We start from the raw sequence: 25,661 nt of genomic DNA on the forward strand, positions 1-25,661 counted from the left end.
GATTGTGCTGAATCTGCATATCAACTGTGAGAGAATTTCATCTTTACTATGTAGAGACCTGAACAACAAATATTTCTATTTACATTTTGTTTGATTTCTTTCAATTGTTTCAAGATTTTCTAAAAGTGTAGTTGTAATTTAAAAGACATATAACTTTTCAATTTGGGGGATGCTATTGTAAATGGAATTGTTCAATTTTTTTTCTTATTCTAGTTTTTAAATTCCAATTTTTCCTATATAGTTTTGCTGATATACAAGAAATTAATTGATTTTTGCTTGACTATGTATTTTGCTTTTTGCTATCTTTATCCTTTATGAACATGGGATGGTGGATTCTATTACTGTTTGATTTCCAAAATTATAGCCTCATAAAATCAAAACCATGAATTTCAGAGCTTCACCAGGACTGCCACAAGGGGGCGCAGGGCAGTGCTGAACAGTAGGCACTTATTATCCTCAACTGCCCACAATGGCCAGAAGAGGGTTCTCAGACTGACTTTTTCTGATCCCCTTGAATCATGACTGCCAGGGATGGATGTCCTATGCCCACAGCAAACTTTCTTCTCAGGACTCACCTGGGGAAATCCATGGCTGGGGATACCTGGGGTCTATGTCCACAGTGAGGTAACCCAAACCTTCAAGACCTGCTGTAACCCTTGTGGTCCACCAGGGGAGACCATTGCTGTGGACACCTTGGGGCTATGAGTGTGGTGACAAAAGCTTCCTTCTCCTTGGGACCACACAGAGAAATGCTGTAGCTGAGGACAACTGGTGCCCATGTCCACAGCGAGGTAACTCTAACTCAAAACTGGGAACCCACCCAGGAAGGGACCATGATGGGTGCAGGCTAAAGGTACCTTGGAGCAATGACTGTTGTGACAGAGCTTCCTTGATTCCCTCACAGGGAGATGCCTTGGCTGGGGACACCTAGGGACCATGTGTACCATGAGATTTCTTCCCCTTGGCATCTACATGTGGATGGCACTGTGGTTTTGGGATAACTGAAGTCTATCTGAGGAAAAGGTGGGGGAAGAATGAGGAAAAGCCTCTTGTCCATTATCCCATGTGCTGAGAAAGAAGCTCTGCTGTGTTTTTACTTTTGTAGGTAATATTTTAGTGGGACTTAATTTTATGAAAGTATTCCTTGTGAGGCTTTGACTGCTCACTGTCATAGTATATTTTATGGGGAGAAGGTATATTTTATGAGTAGAAAACCCAGCACACTAAAAGGAGAAATTGAGGCACAAATTCAGGGTAGTACAGGGGAGGCCTGGGATTCCCAGCACAGGGAGACTCACTAGTGCCTGAGGGCAAAGGCTAATGTTGCTTCATTGTTTATATTTATTCTGGGTAAGTCTGTACACAGTTGAGTGATTTGTCTGATAATTCCCAGAAGCCACTGTGGTGATAACTGTGCTTACATAGACATCTGACAGAGGTGTATGTGGGAAAAACACTGGACTACATTACCCATAATTCTCAGGGGGCAGTAGAAGCTTACAGGAGTGCCCCCCACTGTGAGCTAGCCAAGTGTGGGACTACATTACCCACAGTCCTAAGGGAGAAGAAGCTCTCAGGATCCCACCAGAGAACCAGCAAAACACTAGATTACATTACCCACAATGCTTGGGGTGGGGGTGGGAATGGGAAGTTCATAGGAATTTCTTCACCATGAGCTGTAACGTGGGACTACATTACCCATAATCCTGTGGGACAGAAATCACAGGATTCCCATGCCTCCTGTGAGCTGGTAAAACAAGCGACTAAATTATTCACAGTCCTGAGGTGGCAGATGCTTCCAGATTCTCCCACAGGAGCCAGCAAAATGCTGCACTACAGTGCCTTCAGCCCTCTGGTGTGGAAGTTCTCAAGAGCCCCCTTTCTCCACCCCTCAGGCAGGCAAAAATGCTGAACTACATTATTTATAATCCATGGAGGGGGAGGTAGAAGTGCACAGAATCAACCCCTCTGAGCCAGAAAATACAGGGACTTCATTACCAGCCTAATGGAGCAGAAGTTCCCTGGGTTCTGCAGAGAGAACCAATACTGGACTACATTACCCACAATCTATAGGGGGGTGTCACCTCATGGGAGCACTGCCCCCAATAAATTGACAAAATGCTGGACTACATTACCCACAGCCCTCAGGGTCAGAAACTTTTAGGAGAATTATTTCCACCTCTTCCCGTGAGTGGGAAAAAGTCTGGACTAAATGACCTACAATCCTAAGGAAGATGAAGCCCCAGGATCCCCCATGAAGAGCCAGCAAAATGCTGAACTACCTTACAACAAGAATGGAGTTAAGGTTTGGGTTTTTCTGACTCTCCTTGGGGGATCCTGGGCGCTTCCTCACCCTAAGAATTATGGGTGATGTAGTCCTTGGTCTTACCCACACACCTCTTCCAGGAGACCCATGAAAGCTGAATGCACATGCTTGCCCTTATACCCTGAGGATTCTGAGTAATTTTAGGGGTAGGGATAGGGGTAGGGCTAGGCAAAAATTAGCCACAGGGCAAAGGTCAGTGAGATTTACAAAACCAAGAGGTACTCTTGAATTTCTGCCACTAAAGACCATGGGTAGTATAGGCCCACATTTAACCACTGACACTGGAGATCCTGGGAACTTCTTCCCCTTAGGATTATGCATAATGTAGTCCCAATATTTCCTGCTCTTAGCTTGGTATTGTGGGCGGCTTTCCCCAAATATTGTGGGTGGGGCTGGGGATGTGGCTCAAGCAGTAGCACACTCGCCTGGCATGCGTGCGGCCCGGGTTCGATCCTCAGCACCACATACAAAACAAAGATGTTGTGTCCGCCCGATAACTAAAAAATAAATCTTAAAATTCTCTCTCTCTCTCCCTCACTCTCTTTAAAAAAAAATATTGTGGGTGAAGTATTAAGAGGAATATGGCTCAGGTTGAGGAATTCTGGGTAATTCCTCTTACCAATTCACCTGGAATTGTGGGTAATATAATCCCATGTTTTATTCAAACTGTGGAGACTTGTGGGAGATTGTGGGTAGTGTAGTTTCATGATTTATTGGCTCTGTGCAGAGGATCTTGGGAACTTCCTCCCTCCTAGGATTATGGGTAATGTAGTCCGAATTGCCTGCCCACTGCTGGGTATTCTGGGAGCCTCCTCCCTGAGGATTTTGGGTAATGTAGTCCTATGATTTGACCTCTCCATGAAAAGAATTCTGGGAACTTCCTGTCATAGAATTGTGGGTCATGTAGTCCCACATATTATACAGTTGGGGACTCGCGGAAGCTTCCTTTCCTGTGGACTTGTGGGTATTGTAGTCCCATGATTTAGCTTCTGTGAACAAAGAATTCTGGGAACTTTTCCTCCTTAGAATCATGAATTTGCTGTTCACCACGGGGTATTCTGTGAGTCTTTTTCCATAAGGACCCTTGGTGAAGTAGTAAAGAGCATAGCACTACTTTGGGCAGCTCTGGGAATTCCACCCAATAGAATTGTGGGTAATGTAGTCCCATGATTTTTGTCCTCTTTGTGCAAAGGATCCTGGAAACTTCCTCCCCTTAATATTATGGGTAACATAGTCCCAGATTTCTCTACTCACCACTTGGTATTTTGGGTGCCTCCTTCCCTGAGGATGATGGGTGAAGTAGTCGTGAGCATACCACTCACTTTGGGGAATTCTGGGAACTTCCTCCCCTCAGAATTGTGGGTAATGTCGTCACATAATTTATACTATCTGTGAGGAATTGTGGGAGCTTTCTCCCTATTTGAATTGTGGGTAATGTAGTCTCATAATTTTTCTTCTTCATGCAGAAATCCAGAGAAATTCCTCTGCTAAGGATTATGGGTAGTGTAGTCCCAACATTTGCTTGCTCACTGCTGGGTATTCTGGAAGCCGTTTTACCCCTTAGTTTTGTGGGATATGTAATCCCAAATTTTGCCTGCTCACTGCAAGAGGTCCTGGGAAATGCATCTTCATAGAATTCTGGAAATTAAAGTTCCATTATTTGCTTGCTCACTGATGGCCGTCCTGGAAGACTCTTCCCCAAAGAATTATTGGTAATGTAATTTCAGATTTACTGCTCATTTTGGGGAATCCTGGGTGCTTTGAGCCCATATAATTATGGGTATTATAGTTCTAGACATAACCACTTTGGAGGGGGAGGGGGATACCATTACCCATAATCCTAAAATGGAGGAAGTTCCCAGTATCCCACTTCCTCCATTTTAGTATTATTGGTAATGTCCCAGGTTTTTCCCTGATAGCAGCAGGGTCTCAAGCAAGGATTATGGGTAATGTAGTCCAAATTGCCTGCCCACTGTTGGGTATTCTGGGAGCCTCCTCCCTGAGGATTTTGGGTAATGTAGTCCCATGAGTTGCCCTCTCCATTCAAAGAATTCTGGGAACTTCCTGTGCCTTAGAATTGTGGGTCATGTAGTCCCAATTATTACATAGTGGGGGACTTGTGGAAGCTTTCTTTCCTATGGACTTGTTACTCTCCCAGTGAGGATTGTGGGTAATGCAGTCTTGGGTTTATCACTCACTGGGGGATTCTGGGAGATTCCTCCCCCCATAAAGATTTAAATACAGTGTCAGGTTTACCACAGGCCAAGGGGTTCCTGGAATATCTTTGCCTTAGATAATACAGTTCTGAGATTTATGAATAACATGCCCCCATTTTTCCTTGATAAGCATTGGCAATGCTGGGAGCTTCCCTTTTTTTCTTGGGATTGTGGGTAGTGTAATCCCTGGTTTACCTGGCCCACAGTAGGGAAATAGCAGTTCCTAAACCTTAGCCTGTACATGATACATTCCTGGATTTACCACTTATGACAGAGGATCTTGGAAAAACCATATAACTTATCTTATATGATGGTAGGATACACAAGCCTGGTGAGCAAAATGTAGAACATAGTTAACTGTTTCTAATATGTTAGAATTCCCAGAACTGTTGAGATCTACCTATGGTTCTTGGGATTTATGATGAAAAACCTACCATATCAATGGTAGGGTCTATGGGAGCCATATTGGAGCTTTCCATTATGGCAGGATTCATAGATTTGCTGACCTTTATGTGTAGAAAAAGGAACCAGTTTCTATGATGGGAGGAAAGCAAACCTGCTGTATCTACAAAGAGATTCAGAAAAGTGGTGTTGTATTTTCTAAGGATCCCCAGGTCTTCTGCACTTTACTTGGAAATCCAGATAAGTAGTGTCTTATGATAGCAGTTATAAAAACTATGCTGGTATCCATGTGAAAAGCAAGTGAAATAGGGTTCAATTGTGGTAGAAGTCAAATGACTGATTTACTGTGTGTCCAAAGCTAGGGAACTGGGTTTCTCTCATGTCATAACACACAGATGTGCTCAACTGTATGTGAAGACAGAAAAATGGGTTTCTGTGATGGTAGGTACCCCAGTGCTTCTAAACTCTGTGGTGGCCAGCCAGGAATCTGAGTTTCTTTTGTTGACAATGTGATTATTGTTGCTGGGTCTACATATAGAGACAGGTAATTGGCATTATAGGATGGCAAGACATGCAAGACTGCCAGATTCTACTTTGAGAGTCAGGGAAATAGAGTTTTATGATGATAGGTGTTTGAAGGCTGCTGGACTTTATTTTGAAATCCAGGCAACAGGGTTTAAATTAAGGCTGACTCCAAGGACTGCATGGCTCTCCATGGAGGCCTGGTCAATTGCAATCTATGATTTCCTAATACCCAAAGCTGCCTTAAAAAATGTGGAGTCATAGAACTGGGTTTCTTTGATGACAGGACACCCAAAGCTACTTGAATCTCTGTGGAGAGTAAAAAATGACAAATTCTATGATGAAAAAACTTATAGAATTGTTAGGTTTTTCAGGGATAGCCAGAGTACAGGAGAAATAAAAATAGCAGGGATTCTAAGCCTTCATGATCGTATTTGGAGAGTCAAGGAACTGGAGTACTGATCATAGGAATCTCCATGCTGCAGGACTCTTTGTGGAGTTCCAGGGATTTGAGGTTCTATCATGACATAACTTGAGATTTGACACTATAATGGTGAAACTCACAAAGTTGTTGAGATTTATGTATCCTAGGGAAATGAGGTTATATTATGGCAGGATTCACATTTTTTTTTTTTTTGGTCTCTTGGTGAAAATTGAGAGATCTTGATTTTATGTTGACAGGACTCAAAGTGCTACTGTGGTCCATGCAGAGAACAAAGGGATGAAATTAAATCAATGGTAGGAATCCCATCCTGTCTGAGCTGTACATGAAAAACCAAAACAACAACAAAACAGGTTTTCTGTTTATGACACGATGCCCAGGGCTCTGGACTCTACAATGAGAGATGAAAAATTGGTGTTCTATGACAGCAGGACAACTGAGCTTGATGTAGAAAAAAGAAACTGTTTTCTTTTTTTAAGAGAAAGAGAGAGAGAATTTTAATATTTATTTTTTAGTTTTCAGTGGACACAACATCCTTGTTTGTATGTGGTGCTGAGAAAACCTGGGCCGCATGCATGCTAGGCGAGCATGCTACCACTTGAGCCACATACCCAGCTCAAGAAACTGTTTTCTATGATAGTATAAACACCAGAGCTGCTATGAGATATGTGGAAAGCCACGGAACAGGGGTTTGATAAATTGGCCTCCCATGTTTTGTTGGCTTTACTTGGAGACAGAGAAATGGGGTTCTATCGTGTCAGAACTCAGTTCTGCAGGTCTGTATATGGTTTCTATGATTAAATGACTCTCAGGACTGCTGTTCTCCATGGATATAGCAAGTGCACTATTTTTTTAAATGTTTCCAGGAAATTCAAGTCTGGTGGAATTTACTTGGAAGTCACAAGGAACTGGGGTTATATGATGCCAGGACTCTCAGTACTTTTGGGCTCTTGTTTAAAAAAAAAAAAAAAAAAGGGAAAAGGGTTGTATTGTTGGAGTGACTCCCAAAGCTTATGGGCTCTATGTGCAGAGACAGGAAACTATGTTTCTGTGGTTACAGCAAACATGGAGCTTCTGGGTTTTATGTGGAGTAAAAGTACAGTGGGATTCCATTGCTTGCAGGATTTGTAATGTTACTGGACACTTCTATGTGGACATCCAGAGAACTGAGATTTTATAACAGAATTCACAATTCAACTGAGCTCTATGTAGACAGAGGGGAACTTGGTTCTATGATGGCAGGGGACTGAAGTTCTATGAAGGTGGGTCTCATAGGGCTGCTAGGCTTTATGTGGAGAGTCAGATCATGGGATTTCAATAATTTTGTGTCTCCCAGCACTACTATATCCTGTGTGGAGAGCTGGTGAACTTGGGTTCTATGGTGGCAGCACACACAGGCCAGTGAATCTGCTGGACAATACAATGAGAGATGGGGAGAAGAAAACTGATTTCTATAATGACAGGATGGCAAGGCTTTGGGTATCTGTATGCAGAGCTAGAGTCTTGGATTACATGTTGGCAGGAATCACAGGGCTTCTGGAATCTATATAAAGAAGGAGAGACCTTTGTTTCTATGATGTTAGGGCATGAATGACTGCTAAGCTGTACATGGAGAGATGTAAAATGATGCTTATAATTGAAAGGGTAAAGTTTCTAAGCTGCAAAACCTGAGTTAAAATGTAAAGGACTAGGTATTGTAAAGTTTCTGAACTGCACATAGAACCTGAAATTCCTGAGGCAGTTAAGACAATGCCCGGTACTGCCCACTTAGTTGTTTAACAACCTGGACCCAGTGCAGTTTGGCACGTAGGCATTCAGGGCCCAAACCAATCAGTTTGAATGTATCCCCTCCTTAGGACTGACCTATCACTCCCACCTGACCTGTTCCCACCAATGAATGTACTAATCATGTTTGAGAATTGTTGTTTGATTTTCCCGTGGTGTGTGGTGATTTGTTAAAGGAGACTGTGATGTGTGTAAAGTCCCTGCCCTCCCTAAAAAAGTGCACTTAAGCACTGCTCAACCCCTGCTTGGGGCTCTGGGCTGCTCTCCCTTCTTGAGTGAGCATGGAGCCCCAGCATGCTGGATCTGCAATAAACCCCTTTTGCTGTTGCATGAGTCAGTCTCTTGGTGGTCTCTTCCTCCACCGGACCCTTACATAATGACAAGATACATAGGTCTGCTGAAGTCTACATTGAGAGTATAGAATCTTGGTTTCTAGACTCAGATTTTATTCACTGCAATACTTGCAGGCCTCTGAGAATTCACCTGGAGAGCCAGGAAACTGGTATTCCATGATGACAGGACTTGTAGTGATGTTTGTCTCTATCTGTAGAGCCAAGGAACTGGGTTTTTATCATGACAAGACTCCCCAGGCTAAAGCACAGTACTTTAAGAGGTAGGAGCTTTGGGCTATATGATGGCAGGACTCTTAGGCCTGCTGAGGTCTATGTGGAGAGCCAGGGAAACTGGGTTCTGTGATGGCAGGGATGCTGGGTTCCATGCAGAGAGATAAAAGTGACTTTTATAATGACAGTATATACAGTGCTTCTGGGTGGGTTTTTCTTCAAAATCTAGGTGTAGTGGAACACATCTGTAATCCCAGTGGCTCAGGAGGCAGAAGGATCATGAGTTCAAAACCAGCCTCAGCAACAATGAGGCACTAGGCAACTCAGTGAGACTCTGTCTCTAAATAAAATACAAAAAAGGGGCTGGGGATGTGGCTCAGTGTTCAAGTGCCCCTGAGTTCAACCCACATCACCAAAACAACAACAACAGCAACAACAACAAAAACCCCAAAGGAAACTGCAATTCTAGGATGGTAGGACTATCTGTCCCGCTAATATTTATGTGGAAAGCATTGAAGCTGAGGTTCTATTTATGGAAGAATTCCCAGTCTCCTGGAGTCTACAAGAGAGACAGGTAAATGGGTTTCTCTGGCAGCAGTGAAGCCAGAATTGGACAGGCAGTCAGTGTAGATAGGTAAATTGAGTCAGATCAGATCTAGGAGGCCAATTTGAGTGAATATGGGCAGTTGGATATTGTCCCCTGAGGGATCTTATCAAGAACCTGCCCCTGCTCCAAAGTAACCTGTCCCAGGAATTTCCCCTCCCTATAGGGAGATATAAGGTTGTTAATGTGTCCTTGGCTACTGTGCCCTGCCCTTCCCCATTCAGCCCACCAATTTCCCATCTTTTGGCCCTCCCACTGGGCATTCCTGGGCCTAGTCACTAGGCAGGAAGGAGAAAGATAAGGGGGAAAAGGCAGGAGAACAAAGGAATCCTAGGACATACAAAAAAGACAGAACACCTGGCTTCTTGGGATACCAGGATACCAGCTATGGCCCCCTTCTCCCTTGCTGGAGGAGTCTGTTACCCCTTTTAAAATAAACCCTGGTTCCCATGCTTGCCTCAGTGTGCTTCTTTAATGTTCAAACTTCAACATGTGGGGAAGCAGGACTCTCACTGATAACCGGTGGTGTTACTGCTGTTTACTTCCCTGATCATTGAAGTATAACACCAGAGAAGCATGCCGAGGCAAGTGTAGAGTGGAAAGTGGAAGGCTTTATTAAAGGATAGCAGAAAACACTTCCTCCTGGAGGAAGAAGGGAACCCAAAAGGTGGAATCCGTGGAGGGGAGAGGTCTTCCCTTTTTTATAGGTAAGGTCTTCTTTTATTCAACCCCCATTTCTGTCCTTTGTTTCCCTTTATCCTGCCATGATAGAATGTAGGTGGGAAGGCCAAAAGGTGGGAGACAGATGACTGGAGGAGTAATCTGGGCAGGAAGGGTCTGGGGTGGTTTGATTAGCACCTCCCTGTTTGCTGGGAGCTGTTTCATTAACAGTTTCTTAGAATGGGTTCCAGTATTGCGGACATTAACATTTCAATTTACCCAAGTGCTGCTCTGGTTTCCTGAACTGCAATCTCCATTATGGTCTCCATTTTTTTTTTATCTTACTCTATATTAGACCCAATTTACCTAACTACCTATCTTTAAATCTGGCTTCAGCAGTGTCAGCAGGGCACTCAGTTCCTCTGAACTCTATGTTTAGAAAAAGTGGAACTGGGGTTCTCTTGATGGTAGGACTCACAGTGATGCTGGGCTTTACATGATGAGCTAGTAAATTAGAGTCTATGACAGCAGTACTCACTGGGAATCTTGGCTCTTTTGTGGAGCATCTAGAACCTGGGATTTTATCATGGCAGTATAGCTGGGGTCTATGTAGAGAGCCAGGGACCTTGAATTGTGGAGAGCAGGATTTGCAGAGATGGTTACCTCCTCATGGAATGTCAGAAAACAGGATTGGGGGAGCCTTCTGGCTGGAGTGATGATGAGGTACACAGTAAGATGGACCTTAAGCATTTTTGAAAAACATTGTTCATCATGAAGAACTTTTATCATAAGATGACATCAAATGGTTTTTATTGTTTTGGAAATTAAAATTGAGTAAAGTTTGAGTTACTGTGTCAATTCCCTATGACTGCTCAAGGAAGTTGCCACAGATAGTGACTTAAATGACAAAAAATTATTATCTAGGCTCCTGTAGTAAGAAGTCTAAGATGAGTTTCACAGGGCTAAAATGAAGGTATGCCAGACAGCAATTTCTTGATGTCTAGCTCCCAAGATCAACTTCAGCTCCCTGGGATTACAGATGGGCACCACCAAGCCCAGCAAAAGATTCTTAATCATATCTACAAAATCCCTTTTGTCACTTAAGATAACATATTGAAAGGTTCCACAGTATATTCCTGTGGAACCTGTATATATCTTTGAAAGAACATTATTTTGCTTACCACATTAGTAATTTATTAATTGCACATTAGTGTTACCGCTGTTGACCGGTGACGAGTCACACCAAAGAAGCACGAGTCACACCAAAGAAGCACGCCGAGGCAAGGCCAGAGTAGAAATTAGAAATTTATTAAAGGACAGAAGAAAAGACTTCTCCCGGAGGAAGAAGGGGACCCAGAAGGTAGAATCCGTGGAAGTGCAGTTGTCTCCCCTTTTTATAGGTTTGGTGATGGAATGTAGGTGGGAAGGGTTTGGGACAAAGGAGCAATCTGGTCATTTCCAGTCAAGTTTGCTGTTCATTAACATTTCTTTGGGATGAGCTATCTCCAAATCTGTTGGGGGCTGTATCCTGGGCTTCATTAACATTTCTTTGGGATGGGCTGTCTTCAAATCTGTTGGGGGATGTTCATTAACATTTCTTCCAGGTGGACTTTGGCCTAGGGCCTTTATTAACATTCCATGAGTTGTCCTGTTTTTCCTGAGTCATTCCCAGCATGGCCTCCATTTTAGATTTCACTCGGTATTAGACCCAATTTACCTAACTACACTGACTACCTAACTTTAAATCTGGCTTCATTCCCCCCTCTAATTTGGGGAGCTCCTTACTGCTGTAAGGAATGGGGGCGAAGATCTTTCTGGCTTCTTCAGGCTGACAAAAGGGGCGATGTTGGGGCAAGCAGTTTGGAGTCCCCTTTTAAAAATCGGGTCTATCGAGTGGTCTATGATAGAAGTCCGATTGAGAAGTAATAGGCTGGAGGGCCATTTGGGCGATGGGCGGTCTATAAGAGAAACAAGAATTTATTAATATTGGAACCATATTGATGCAGCAATAAATACCACAGCACAGGAATATGTCAATAAGTATGATACCAAAGACAGAGACTAACAATGTTTTCCACCAGGAAGTACCAGAGAACCAGGAGCTAAGATATTGTTTCCATGACGAAGTTGGTGAGGACATGGCTTTTATCTGAGTATGTAAATCCTTAAGGATATTTGTCACATTACCAGAAATGTCAGGGATGTAAACACAACATTTAATTTTTAGGGTTACAGATGTCTTTTTCCTGAAGGTACAGTTTAATAATTTAATGTCGTCTGATCCTGCAAAATCCTTTTACTAGCATGACCTCTGTGTCTAATAGAGAAATCTTTAATTCTGTTACTTAGGGCTGGATACTCATACTAGCAAACATCAAGCCTACCTGTGTAGGTTAGGAATATCTGTGGGCCTTAAACTAAAACTACTCTAACAGTCCCTTTGACAGTTATCAGGCATTTCTGTCTAAGAATCTCTTTTGTAGCCTTCAGTCTACTTATTTTTGGAAGTTACATTTAACTATTATTATCATTTAAAATGTCCAGGAATAGCTGTGTTTTGGCTCTTCAACTGTTTTTGCTAAGTGTTTAAGATGAAGTAAGTCAAACTGACTTCTGTTACTACCTATTTAATAGTCAGCTGAATCTCTCCTGGGAGTCCTCGGGAACTTCACAGCAGCTTCTCAGTTCTGCTAGTGCCATTTGCGCTAGGATGGGTCCAGGCCTTGCTTGACCATGTGGCTTCCCTCAGAAGCATCAGGGATGTCTCCCTTCTTTGATGACCCTCCTCTTTACAGCAAATGCACTGATTGGCTTTCTGTCCTCCACTGGTCTCATTAATCTCCCTGATCAGGAGGTTATGTGTCCTAGAGTTGCAGAGCTCTTTGGAGAAGTACCCTATCCCTGATTCAGACTGACTCAGAGGGCAAGAGCCAAATATTGGTTTTCTTGGCCCTTTAATTTAACTTTAATTTTAAAACTTAATCTTAAACATCCAGCAAATAAGTTTCAGCAGCCTTATACTAAGTACTGGGCTTTAGTACCTATCTCCCTATCCTGTAGGTGATAACTCCTTATCTTAAGTTAACCCAGGGTGTGAGTTCTTAAAGCAGTACCTCTTTAAAACATTAACAGGCAATCCTTAGACCATCTAAAAGCAAACTACAAAACAAAACTAACTAGGATAAAAACATATTTAGTTTATGTAATAGCTACCTTGAATTTTGGTGGAGTTATACATTATAATCCCCTGTTTGAGGTTTTGGCAATCGTGACAAAAAACAACTTTTGGACACAACCTTAAATGCACTGAAATCTGGCCTACTTCTTTCATAGTCACTTTCACATGAAATGGGACATAGAGCCTTATCTCAAGTAAGGCGGGGCCCTTCATAAGTCTTAAATGCTATAGTTCTGGAGCTGATCTTTGCTTTTTGGACATCATTTTACAAAGCCTACATAAATTGTTGTGAACTTGAGCAAACACAACATAATATCACATTTAAAACAAGAATTAAAGAAAGGCTGAAAGCTTTTAACCTTTTGTAGAAAAGTAGCAAAGTACTTTTGTTTTGCAATAAAACCTTTACATAGATTAGGCTCTCACTAACTTAAAATACATTTAAATTCTACCTCAGTGTAAAAAGTAACATGGAACTTTACATAACTTATTGATAACAAGTACAGTTATAGAACACAAAGGTAAACTTCCAACATGTTTTTCTTTTAAGCCTAAAATTACCATACAATTTTAGAACACCAGTTTGATATAATGTTCTTTCTAAAGCTTCTACCTTACAGACTTGTATACCTGGAAGATATGAACACATCAATGGCACCAATTACATTGATGTTTTTATATTAACCAAGTTTAGCTTTTAAAGAAATAACATAGCATAATTCTCTAAAACAACAGCACTTGTTTAACCAGCTGTTTAATTTCTTTAAGATTACTTGCTCAAAAACTTACAACTTGCGTAGACCTTCTTTGTATCACTTACTTAAACCCTCTTAATTACTTAATCATATAGACTCTTATCCAGAAACACTTTCCCTCTATTAAATCCATACCTAGAACCTTCTAGTTTCTCTTTTTATCTGTTAATCTCCTTCTGTTCACATTTTGAAACAATACCTGTAAACCTTTGAATCTAAGCAGATTACTTCATAGACATCAACATTTTATTAGGGCCTTTTTGAACACCTAGAAAAACTTATAAGCTTAATTTAAGGCCTCCTTTTTTATCTATGTACTAAATTTAAATTGAGCCATTTGAATCATGTGAATCAAAGATATTTGGATCCATTTTTAATTTTTCATGAGCACTCCTCATCTGTCATTTGTCTGTCAATCACTGCATGATATATGGACATACACATACAGACATATCGACATACAACACGTAACACAAGTGTAACACATAACACAATGGTGAAGGCCTTGTAGATTTCTCAGGTGAAATCTCATTGCAATGTTTAAAAAAAACTTCAGTTGATCAAAAATAGAACTTGTCAGAAAAACATTAACTTGTCTGTAGGAACAAAATCATGAGCTCAAAAAAAAACATAGAATCTAAGAAAAGGCAAAAGTCCTAAAAAATTGACCGGCCAGTAATTAGTAAATGCCATACAATTTACTTCTTGATTTGGTTTAGTTTGAGTTTAGGTAAAAAAGACACTTTTACCCCTTTTTTTACTTGGGCCTGAGCTCTAAGCTGCTTCTGTTTGCATACCAACTTAAGTCCTGGCTGAGGTCTGGAAGGACCTGGGGAAACTGGAATTCTGACCAGAAACCACATGCCTGAGGCACTTTAACCATAAGTCACAATTTATCTTCCTATGCTAGAAAAACTTGCTCACACAAAACTGAAAATAGGATCCTTCTTGATAATATAAAAGCCACCATCAGAAGAAGTTCCTTCAGGATCATTAAGCTACTTTCTTTCTGAAGTTCCTAAAGTAGTATTAAGTTACCTTAAATCGCCTGGAAAAATCCACACACTACCATGTATATCTAAAATTAAGCTTTGAAAATTTCCAAGACTGTTGCTAATTAATGTCATTTCAATAAGCCAGACCAACGTTTTAATTCAACACTTTTTTCCTAAATCTTACACACTGAGAGAAACAGATACCAAATCATAATTTACTATCCTTGTCCAAATCAATGCACTGTATACCTAGTGAAATCTCCTTAGGCTACCCAGTTCAAAAATTGATGAAAAAAAAAGAATAAAACTGAATAATTGGGAGTTACTTGCCAACTTGAAGTAGAGTTCTTTTAATTTTTTATCCTAAGTATTTAAGTTCTCTGGCATGAATTATCTGATGTCACAAACTAAACAGTTACTTAACTCTAACTTTTAACTGCAAGATTATGCAATGCTTTAAACTCATTTAGATACCAGATGAAATATCTTTTAGACACACATTTAGCCTAGATTATCCCCAAGAAACAATCTATAATAACCTTTAAAATAGACCAGATAAGAAAATACCTCTCTAGGTTTTGAACTTTCATTTAATTATGACTTAAACTTCCATTTAATTATCAGTGGCACCTTAGATTTCCCCATGAGTGGATCAGATGTTTTCACATAGGGGCAACTATAAGTGTAAAATCAAGGGTCTCAGTGTGACTGACTTTACTGCATTTGGGTGGAGTAATCCTTACAGTGTAGAGAAAGAATGAGGAAATTTCCCCAAAGCGAAAAAGGCTCTGGCAGCTGCTGGGAATTCCTCAGTTTCCCTTTCACTTGCAAGATTAGCTCCTTTGGATAGATCCAATCCTAGGCAATCTGCATATCTCTTAACCTTCCAGTAGAGTCAGTTTTTATCTGCCTTAGGTCTTGAAGGGGGAAGGGAGTATGTACTTTGATCAGCCCAAATTTTCTGATTCTTTTTCCTCAGTGAGTCCAAGATATCATAGCTAAGTATCACTTTTTGGTGATGGGCTATTGCAGGGCACTAAAAGTTTCTGTCTTTTGAGGTTCTGAATGATCTTCAATAAACCCTTTTTTGCCTCTGGGCATAAGGGATATTGTCTCTGATGTGGAAAGACAGAAGGGTCCTTTAAAACTATTTTGATAGGAACTGCACTTTTTGCCCGTTCAATTTTGTCTTCAGTAGCCCACACTTCAGGGTTTATATCACATTCTAATAAAGGCAGACATAATGGTCCTCTTGGTCTTAAATTCATTGTAACTGATGTTTGAAGTTTTGAAAGTATGTCTCTTCCCAATAAGGGGCTAGGACATTCTGGGACTATCAGAAATGCATGAGAAAACATCACCCCATCCCACTCACAACTCAGTGGGGGAGTAAGCCTTCTGGTAAAAGGCCGTCCAGACACCCCTTGTATGGTTAAAGTATTAGAGGAAAGAGGTCCAGGATAAGAGGTGAGCACAGAATAACTGGCGCCAGTATCTAAAAGGAAGTTGACCTTTTGGCTCCCTACGAAGAAGCATACCCGGGGCTCACATGCGGTGATAGGAGTCACAGGAGCCAAGGTTGAGCTTGGGCCCCATCGTCAGGCATGTGTAGAGGGATCTGACTTCAAGGACTTACGTCCCTGGGGACAGTCATTCTTCCAGTGATTGCCTTGACATTTAGGGCAGGGCCGTGGAGGTGGACGCTTGGCCTTTGGGCAATCCCGTTTGAAATGTCCTTCCTCTCCACATTGGAAACAAGTCCCTCTTGTGGATTGAGGAGCATTTCGTCCTCCTGCACCCTGGGAGCTTACTCCTCTGCGAGCAAGTACCAGCGTTTCAGTTTTCTTTCTGTCTCTAAGCTCTTTCTCCTTTTTTTCCTCTATATCTCTATTGTAGAAAACCAAAGTAGCAATTTGGAGGATGTTATCTAGAGATTGATCAGGGCCATATGCCAATTTTTGTAACTTCCTCCGGATGTCTGGGGCTGACTGAGTGATAAATTTGTCCTTTAAAAGTAGTTGGCCCTCTGTGGATTCAGGATCCACGGTGGTATGTTTTCTCATTGCCTCTTTGAGTTTCTCCATGAAAAGAGCAGGGCTTTCCTGGGGGCCCTGAATAATTTCTGAAATATTAGAATAGTTAATGGGCCTTTGTTTGATTCTCCTAAGGGCTTCAAGGATGAATACCTGAAAATATCTAATTTTCCAAGCGTCTTGCTCATCATTTGGGTCCCACTCAGGATCATTTCTGGGAACTGCCTGTGCTCCAGTTGGGTAATTAGGTTTTATGGCAGATACCATGGCTAAGTCTACTTTACACTGTTGGCATAATTTAGGATTTTCCTTTAGAGCAAAGAAAACCTGAACATATGGCACCTCACACCATTTTTCTTTTTTTTTTTTGCAAAATTTATCAAGTTGTAAAATAGTATTAAAATTGATACTTCCCTCTGGTGGCCAGGTTTTTCCATCAGGGAGTTTGTATTGAGGCCAGACCTGGTGGCAGAAGAAAATGAGGTGCACACACTCATAAATCTTAGGGACTTGAGAAGTTGAGGCAAGTGGATCAAAAGTTTGAGGATAGCCTAGGACACTTATCCAGACCTTGTTTCAAAATAAAACAAAAGCCTGGGGATGTAGCTCAGTGGCCCACATCCCTGGGCTCACACCTCAGTACCTCAAACACACACACACACACACACATATACACATACCCACACAGTAATAAATGCATTACAAGTAAACATAAAATTGTTATAAATAATAATCAAAAAAGTGAGAAGAGCAGTATTGTTTTACTGTTTTGCAAATATTTTAAAGTCTAGCCTGATTAAATGCCAGATTCTTGAAATTTGCTTCTGCATTCAGTTTCTTGGGTTAATGTAAGTCTGGTAGTCTCTGGCCAAATTCTGCTATACAAATATGAAATGATGATAATAAAAAGGCAAATAATGTATTATACCATGAAAAGTTTTCATTTTGTGGACCCTCTGAAAGAGCCTCTTGTTCCATAGGGGCTTCTGGATTATACTTTTGATGGTTATGTTTTGAGTTTGTCAGAGATACAAGGTGTATGAGCGGATGATGACCTTGGAACTATTGTTGTCATATTGATCTCCCACTGTTACCACTGTTTACCTGTGAAGAGTCCTTGCTTCCCCAATGTAAGTATAACACCAGAGAAGCACGCCTAGGCAAGATCAGAGTGGAAAGTAGAGGCTTTATTAAAGGACAACAAAAAAGACTTCTCCCAGAGGAAGAAGGGAACCCAAGAGATGGAATAGTGGAGGGGTGGTTGTCCCCCCTATTTATAGCTAAGGTCTTCTTTAGCTTTCCTGCATTCCTGTCACATTCCTGTCCTTTGTTCTGTCAAGGGTGGGGCACAAGTGGGCCAAAGGAGTAAGAAAGGACTTTTGAGTCAGCATCTTCAAGTTTGCTGGTAGCTGTTTCATTAACACTTCTTTGGGATGGGCTCTGGGCCTTGGGGACATTAACATTCCATGAGTTGTTCTGCTTTTCCCGGACTTCATTCCCAACATGGCCTCCATTTTGGATTTTACTCGATATTAGACCCGATTTACCTAACTACACTGACTACCTATCTTGAAATCTGGCTTCACCACCTATGGTGGCCACTGAGTCACCAAATGTCTGTAAGTTATACTGACATCAATAGAGGCTTTATGAATTGGAAAAGGTGTCACTATGTTGTTTTTTATTTTCATTTTTTAGTTGTAGATGGACACAATATCTTTATTTATTTACTTATTTTTATGTGCTGCTGAGACTCAAACTCAGTTCCTCATGCATGCAAAGCAAGTGATCTACCACAGAGCTACAACCCCATTCCACTATGTTGTTTTTATATTATTATTTTTGCAGTACTGGGGATTGAAACTAGGGGCTCTTGCATGTTTGGCAAGTGCTCTGCCACTAGTCAAGATCTCTATCTCTCCTTGCCCTTTATTTTATTGTTATTTTGAGACACAAGGGATGGCTAGGTTGCCCAGGTTGGCCTTGAACTTTCCAGGACTCCTCCTGCCTCAGCTTCCCAAGTAGCTGGGATTATATGTATGCCCTACAGCACTGGCTCACCACATGTTTTTACTTATTTATTTATTTTTTACATTTTATTATTATTATTTTTTCAGTTTTAGGTGGACACAACATCTTTACTTTATTTTTAGGGGGTGCTGAGGATCGAACTCAGTGCCTCATGCATGCTAGGCAAGCACTCTACCATTGAGCCACAACCCCAGCCCTTCATCACATGTTTTTAAATGGAGAAAGATATGATTTAAATTTTCAAGTTACTTTAGTAGAATGCTGGTAAAATTTTGTGGCAAAAAAGAAAAAACATATAATTTTCCCATGGAGGGTGAGAGTAAAAAATTTGTCATAATGAGGAATTAAGAAAGTAATAGTTCAGGGTTGAGCTCTTGAAGCTGAAGAGGTTGCTAAAGATGTTCAGGTGGAAGGTGTGGCTGTGACTGCACAGGGCTAAAGGACCAGGTAAGTGCTCTTTGGCATGGAGAGGTTCAAGGATGAGTGTTAGAAAATTCACCACACTCGCGTCACTCTGCAAGACAGGGGGCCTGCTAAAATTATCAAACAAAACAGGAGGCTGCTCTGGAGGCCTTTAAGGGATGATATGTGAAACCAAGTATCATATCATTACTAACACAGAACACAGACCTCCATAATTATCTCACTTCTAAATAATTTTAAAACTCATTTCTCTGTTTTAACAACGAGAATAGTAGCACAGTCAACTTCTATAAAATACCACATGGTAATAAGTTACTAGGGAGGACTTGTACTTGGCAAACACAGGTTATTAAGTTCCTGTGACACTGAGATGCCATACTGTTACACTGGAGCCTTAACTCATGCTCAACAGTCAATGGGTTGGACTTTGCTTAAGCTCCGTGGTGAGTGGTTTCTAGTGTGTCTCTGCTTGGGCTCACAGGAGGGCACCGTCTGCAGCAAGCAGCACCACCCAAAGGAGACTCCATAGTCTACCGATTCACTAAAGTCCATTCCTTTCTATGGAACCTCCCGCTGCAAGGACACCGGGCAGCCTTGGCTTTAGCTTTCGTGGGAGTCCACTTGGGTGAGCAACAGAGGCCTGGGGTCGCTCACCCGGGAACCCCAGCTCCAGCTGTGCGACTGGAAAGAGACCCCGCCCTTGAGGCTCAGGGGGCTAGACCGAGCTCAAGCGCAATGGCAGGCAGCCCTGTGCGGGCGCCGCCTGCACTGCTTCCTTCTCTCTTCCGCTGGTTCTCTTGTGCACACCATTAGCTCACCTGGACTCTACTGTGGGTCTGCTGTCCGCTGTGATTGCCTGCGCTCACCGCAGGCAATCACAGCGGACAGCAGGCTCCCGATTTGCGGTGGCCTCGGAGAGCAAGAGGGCGGGTGTGGCAGGCGGGATGGGGGCGTGCTGGGGGACCGCGGAACCACGGAGGGGGGGGAGGGGCGGAGGCTCCTGCCCTTGCTATATGGCGCTGCGGATATAGCGGTGCAGGGGAGAGGGGCGCCCTGGAACTCGCCGTTCACAGCCACCTTGGGAACTCTGACTAGGCGCCAAGATCCTAAGGTGAAGGTCAGGTGGAGAGCCACAGCTCCCTCTGACCTCGCAGGCAATGGTCGCATCCTTAACGCAGGGGGGTCTGCGCTGCTCCAGAGCCTGCGTCTTAGAGGTCAGGGCTGTAATTAGCTGGAGGGACTCTTGGTGGCTGAGAGCACCTCAGAGCCCGTCCTAAACTACAAAGCCAGAGTTGTCCTTGATGGGACTTAAACTCCTGGTACTTTATTGAGGAAGGACAGAAGTCATGTCCTTGTGCACATTTCTGAGATTAGCCTAGGGACCTGCATCTCCAGGCACTGGGACAGTGTGCCTGACACTCAGGAAAGCTAGGCACCCAATCTTCTTTTTCTTGTTTTTTTTCCTTTGTTTCTTGTTAAAATTTTGAGTAACTATAAAAGTAACTTTAAAATTGAAAATAAGAAACCTATTTTCATGGCTTATGATTTTCAGAAAATTGTTTTAGCAGTATATTGTATTGAGGATATATGATCACAACACCCAAGTTTGCTGGGTTCCATGTGCTGATCCAGGAAACTAGATTTCTATAGTGACAGTGCTTCTGGGCAGTACCGGGCATTGTCTTAACATTAAACAAATTAATCAGTCAACAGAATCCAAGCTCAGGATACATTTGCAACCTGTGGAAAGAGATGAAATTAAAAGTTGGGATGGAGGTATGAAGCTGTAGCATAATGTCCTCTAAGCTAATCAGAGGTGAGACACAGGGGCCCTAATGACAGCCACCTCCAGGTTCTCTCATAGATGTGGTTCTTTGGGGATCCTGGAGTTGCCTCCATGTTTGTCTGTTGTTCCCTAGGAAGCTCCTATGAACAAAGATGTAGGCCTGGGTTGTTGTGCTTGCATTTTTCTAACTTTACCACCCACATCCAGAACTTTTTAATCTCTTTCCATAGGCAGCAACTGCATATTGAGCCTGAGTTTATCAGCTGCATATACAGGTGTTTCTATTCAGAATTCACTTTTCCCTCTGTGAGGTGTGCAAAGGTAAAGGCAGTCCAGAGTAGAGACCTGGGGGAACTCAGAGACACCAGGGCCTCCATGGCATAGATTCATAGCAGTTATGCTATTTTATTACACATTGAAGCACATCCTGATTGCTTAAGGTATTAGGACATTGTGAATAGAACTACTATATGTAATGGAGTGGTGTTATCTCGATATACATTTTTGAGGCAGTTGTCTATATTTTTAGGACCATGTGGTGAGACCATGTCTAACTTTGGGGAAAATGGTCAGTTTTTTGATAGTGTTGAACTGTTGTGTGCTCTTCCAACAATGCACAAGAGTGCCTGTGGCTGTTCATCATCCTCATGGTTGATACTACACTTACTAAAGACCTTAGCAGCTCGGTAGGTGTGCAGTGCACTTGGGGTCTTAGTTTGTGCTTTCCTCATGACAGGTGATACTAAGAATCATTTCTATGCTTCTTTACCATCTTGTATCTTTCTTGTGAGTTGTCTGTTCATATCTTTACCCATTATGTTGTCTTTTTTTTAAATTTTTTAATATTTTTTTTTTTTAGTTTTTGGCGGACACAACATCTTTGTTTATATGGGTGCTGAGGATCGAACCCGGGCCGCACGCATGCCAGGCGAGCGCGCTACCGCTTGAGCCACATCCCCGGCCCCCCATTATATTGTCTTATTGTTGAGTCTTACTATATTTTTTACACAAGTTTGTTTTAGACGTATACTTTCCAAAGATTCCCCCAGTCTTTGATTTGTCTTTTTATTTCCTGAATATGATTTTTTTTACAGAGGAATTTGATGCATTCCACATTATCAGGTTTTTCTTTCATGGATTTCTTGTTGTTATTGTTTGTTTGTTTGATAGCAGGGATTGAACCCAGGGTGCTTAACCACTGAGCCACATCCATAGCTTTCATGGATTTTGGGGGTGGGTTGTATTTAGAACCTCATCATGAAACATGTGGTCATGCACATCTTCTAGAGTTTTACAGTTTCCCATTTTAAATGCAAATCTAGAGAGTATTTTGATAGGTTCTGGCATCCATATGTGTGGCTTCTTGAAGTGTGTGTCCTTTTGAAGTCAGTGATGTCTAGTCTAGGTTTAAAAAGAGCGTGTTGGTAATTTTTGGAATGCACTGAATCTTCAGATCAGGTTTGAGGTAGTTTCATCTTAATTTATATTGAGACCTTAACAAAGACTATCTCTGTATTTATTTATATTTTATTTGATTTCTTTATAAACATTTCAAGATTTTCTGAAATATGATTATACTTTATTACTTACATGTAAGTACTTCAAATTTGGGGTCTCCATTTTAAATATTATTGCTTTAAAATATTTCTTATTCCAGTTTATAAATTTCACTGTTTCCCTTACATGATGGCTGAAATATAGGAAATCAATGAAATTTTGTCTATGGGCCATGTACTTTGCTGCTTGCTATCTCCATCCATTCTGTTCAAGACATAGGATGCTGGGCTCTATTTCTTTTTGATTTAAAAAATCATGACCTGGAATAGTCAGAACTATGAATTTCAAAGCTTCACTGTGCCTAGCACAAGGGGGTGTCGCTCTGAACAGTGAACACCCAGCACCCAGCATCCTGCACTGCCCACAGTGGCCAGCAGGGACACTCAGAACAACCTTCTCTGATCAACTGCTTTTGGTGGCTGTGTTTTGTGCCCTAATCAAACTTCCTTCTCCTGGGGACCCATATAAGAGACGCCACATCTAGGGACTCCTAGGGGCTTTATCTAAGGTGTAGACCAGAATGTTTTTTTTTTTTTTAATCCTGGGAACACACCTAGAAAGATACCATGGACTGGGGATGCCTGGTGGATATGTCTATGGTGAGGACCAAAGCTTCCTTCTCCCTGACACCTACCCATGGAGACTCCACTGTGGATTCAGGATGACTGAAGTCCATGTGAGGAAAACATGAGGAAGGAGCTTCTTGTGTACTGCCTGATATGCTGAGAAGTAAGTTCTGCCATGTTCTTTACTTTCTCAGGTAATATTTTAGCAGAACTTATTTTACAACAGTATTTCTTACTGAGGCTTTGGCTGCTCATTATCATGGTATGTCAATGTATTTTGTGTGGCTGGAGTGTCTGAGGACACAAATGCCCCCTCAAGATGGTGCAGGGAGGGCCCAGTGCCTGGAGTCTCATTGGGACCTGAGGGTAAGGGCTCATGAAAAAGCAGCAAGAAGCTCTGAGGAGCCTCTAGGGTGAGAGATGCAAAAATTATGATGGATTGCATTACCCAGAATCCTGGATAACTGTAGATTCCTCATTGCAGTTACCAGAGCCTTCTGCAGTGAAGGCAGCATGGGTCAAATGACAGACTGTGCTACCCATAATTCTTGGGGACATGCAACTTGCAGAGACCTCTGCAGAGAGGGCTGTACTGACAAAAAATCAAACTATGCTGCCAAATACTTTTGGGTGCCTGCTCTGCCCAGGAGCCTCTGGGGTGAGAATTTTAAGGGCAGAATACCAGACTTCAATGCTCAGAATCTCTGGGGATGCCTACATACCCTGTAACCCTGTAAGTCCCAGAGGATTTGGTGGTGATGGTTTTGTTGGTAGAGCTAACTTCCTAGAATCTCCAGGGTCCCAGGGAAAGCATGGGGTCTTCAGCTCCTGTGATCCTCAGCAGGAATGTGCAGGCCAAACACTAGACTGCATTATCCAGAACCCTCAGGGACTGCAGCTTCCAGAATCCTCTGTGGTGAGTGGGCAAACCACTGAACTGCATTAGCCACAATCCTAAGGGGGAAATTTTGTTTCAGAATTTTCTGCAGTGAGTAGGAAAAACACAGGACTAAATTACCCACAAATCTCGGTGCCAGTAGCTCTCAGGATTCTCTGTTGTGAGGACTCTTGGACTGAGAGCTTAACTACAGTATCCATAATCCTTGGTGGGGTGTGTTGCTCAGGTGAGTATGCAGCCTGCAACTCCCAGAGGCCTCCCAAGTGAGAGCTGTGCATTATGCAGGTCAGACTACACTACCTACAATTCCTGGGGACATAGTGGTGAGTGTGCTGCCTGCAATTCCAGGAGGCTTCCACAGTGATGTCTTCAGTACCAAGGCAAGCATGTGGCCTTCAGTTCTCATAGCCCTTGCAGGAGGGGCATGTAGGCAAAACACTGGATTACCTTATCCAGAATCCTCAGGGGGAATTGCAGTTCCCAGGATCTGCAATAGTGAGGGCTTCAGGGTAGGGAGCTGAACTATACTACCTAGAATTCTTGGAGGTGCCTCATGTCCATGTGGCCTAGAACTCTCAGAGGGTTCCACAATGAGGGCTATGGAGGTAGAGGGCAAGACTATACTACCCAGAATCCCTGGGGGCCTGCAACTCCCAGACGCCTTCCTTTTGAATACTGCCGGGGCAAACTTTGTATTGCACTACACAGACTCCTCAGGGGTGTCTAGGTAGGCTTATTCTACACAGATCCCAGAGCCATGATGGGGGTGAAGTCCACTTAAGTAGGATGGATTGCACAACCCAGAATAATCAATGGCCCACAGCTCTCAGTGACCTCTGCAGTCAGAGCTGACTGAGTAGAACTGACTATAATACTCAGAATTCCTGGAGGCTCTGAGCTCTAAGTAGTCACTGTACAGTTGAACATAGCACCAGGCTATAATACCCATGATCCTTGGGGGCTTGCAGCTCCCAGAATCCACTGTAGTGATGCTGCATGGGCAGAACACCAGAATACACTGTCTAGAACCCTAGGGATGCCTGAGTGACTGTGTAGCCTGCAATTTCTGGAGACCTCTGCAGTGGGGGCTGCATTGTACAAGACTGGATTACAGTACCCAGAATTCTGGGTGGGGGTATGAGGTTGAATGTGCTACTTGAAGCCCCCATAGACTTCTGGAGTGAGGGCTGAGTGGGCAGAATTCCAGGCTACACTGTTCAGAATCACTAGGGGTGCCTGAGTAGCCTGCAGCTCACAGAGACCTCTGCAGCTGGGCTGCAATGTGGAATACAAGACTGCACTACCCAGAATCCTGGGGGTATGAGGGTGAATGTGCTACTTTCAACCCATAAGCTTCTGGGGTGAGGGCTGCATGGGTAGAACACCAGAGTCCACTGCCAGGGTTCTCCAGGGTGTTGGGCCAGCACTTGGCACACAGCTTCCATGGTCCTGAAGGGCAAAGACTGTGTGAGCAGAGCACCAGACTACACTGTCCAGAAACCCTGAGAACCCGAATCTGTGTAGCCTGCAGCTCCCAGAGGCATCCATGGTGAGTGCTGGACAGGCAGGACATACTTAATGATCTAGAATGCTCTCATAGGCTACTGGGAATTTGTTCTGAGCTCAGGTTCTTCTACACTCCTACAGTGATCACCCTGGGGTGGGAATTAACAGATTTTCTTAGAACACCTGATTCTGAATTGGAGCAGTCCCTGGCTAAATCACTCTGTCTCAAAGACTACATGTCCCAGAAGACTCTGAGGTGGTCTGTTTCTGGCCTCTGTCCTTGGGCTGAGGGTCTAGACTCCCTGTAGCTGCCTCCCTCTGTGCCTCTGCCTGCCTGTCTCAGGCTGCTGCAGCACTTGGCCTGGTGGAGTGCAGGGAGTGGGTCTCCTGGACTCCATTTCTCCTCTTCTGAG

The 25,661-nt window shown here is 42.7% G+C and overlaps 1 non-coding gene across 1 annotated transcript; it reads right to left on the reverse strand.

Annotated features, from left to right (window-relative positions):
* Positions 1-18,632: 18,632 nt before the first annotated feature.
* Trnaa-agc (transfer RNA alanine (anticodon AGC)) lies at positions 18,633-18,704 on the reverse strand. The gene has a single exon. It is a non-coding gene; the product is annotated as a tRNA-Ala (tRNA).
* Between the last annotated feature and the right edge of the window lie 6,957 nt (positions 18,705-25,661).

The sequence above is a fragment of the Urocitellus parryii genome, chromosome 14 (genome assembly GCF_045843805.1).
Source record: "Urocitellus parryii isolate mUroPar1 chromosome 14, mUroPar1.hap1, whole genome shotgun sequence".
NCBI lineage: Eukaryota > Metazoa > Chordata > Mammalia > Rodentia > Sciuridae > Urocitellus > Urocitellus parryii.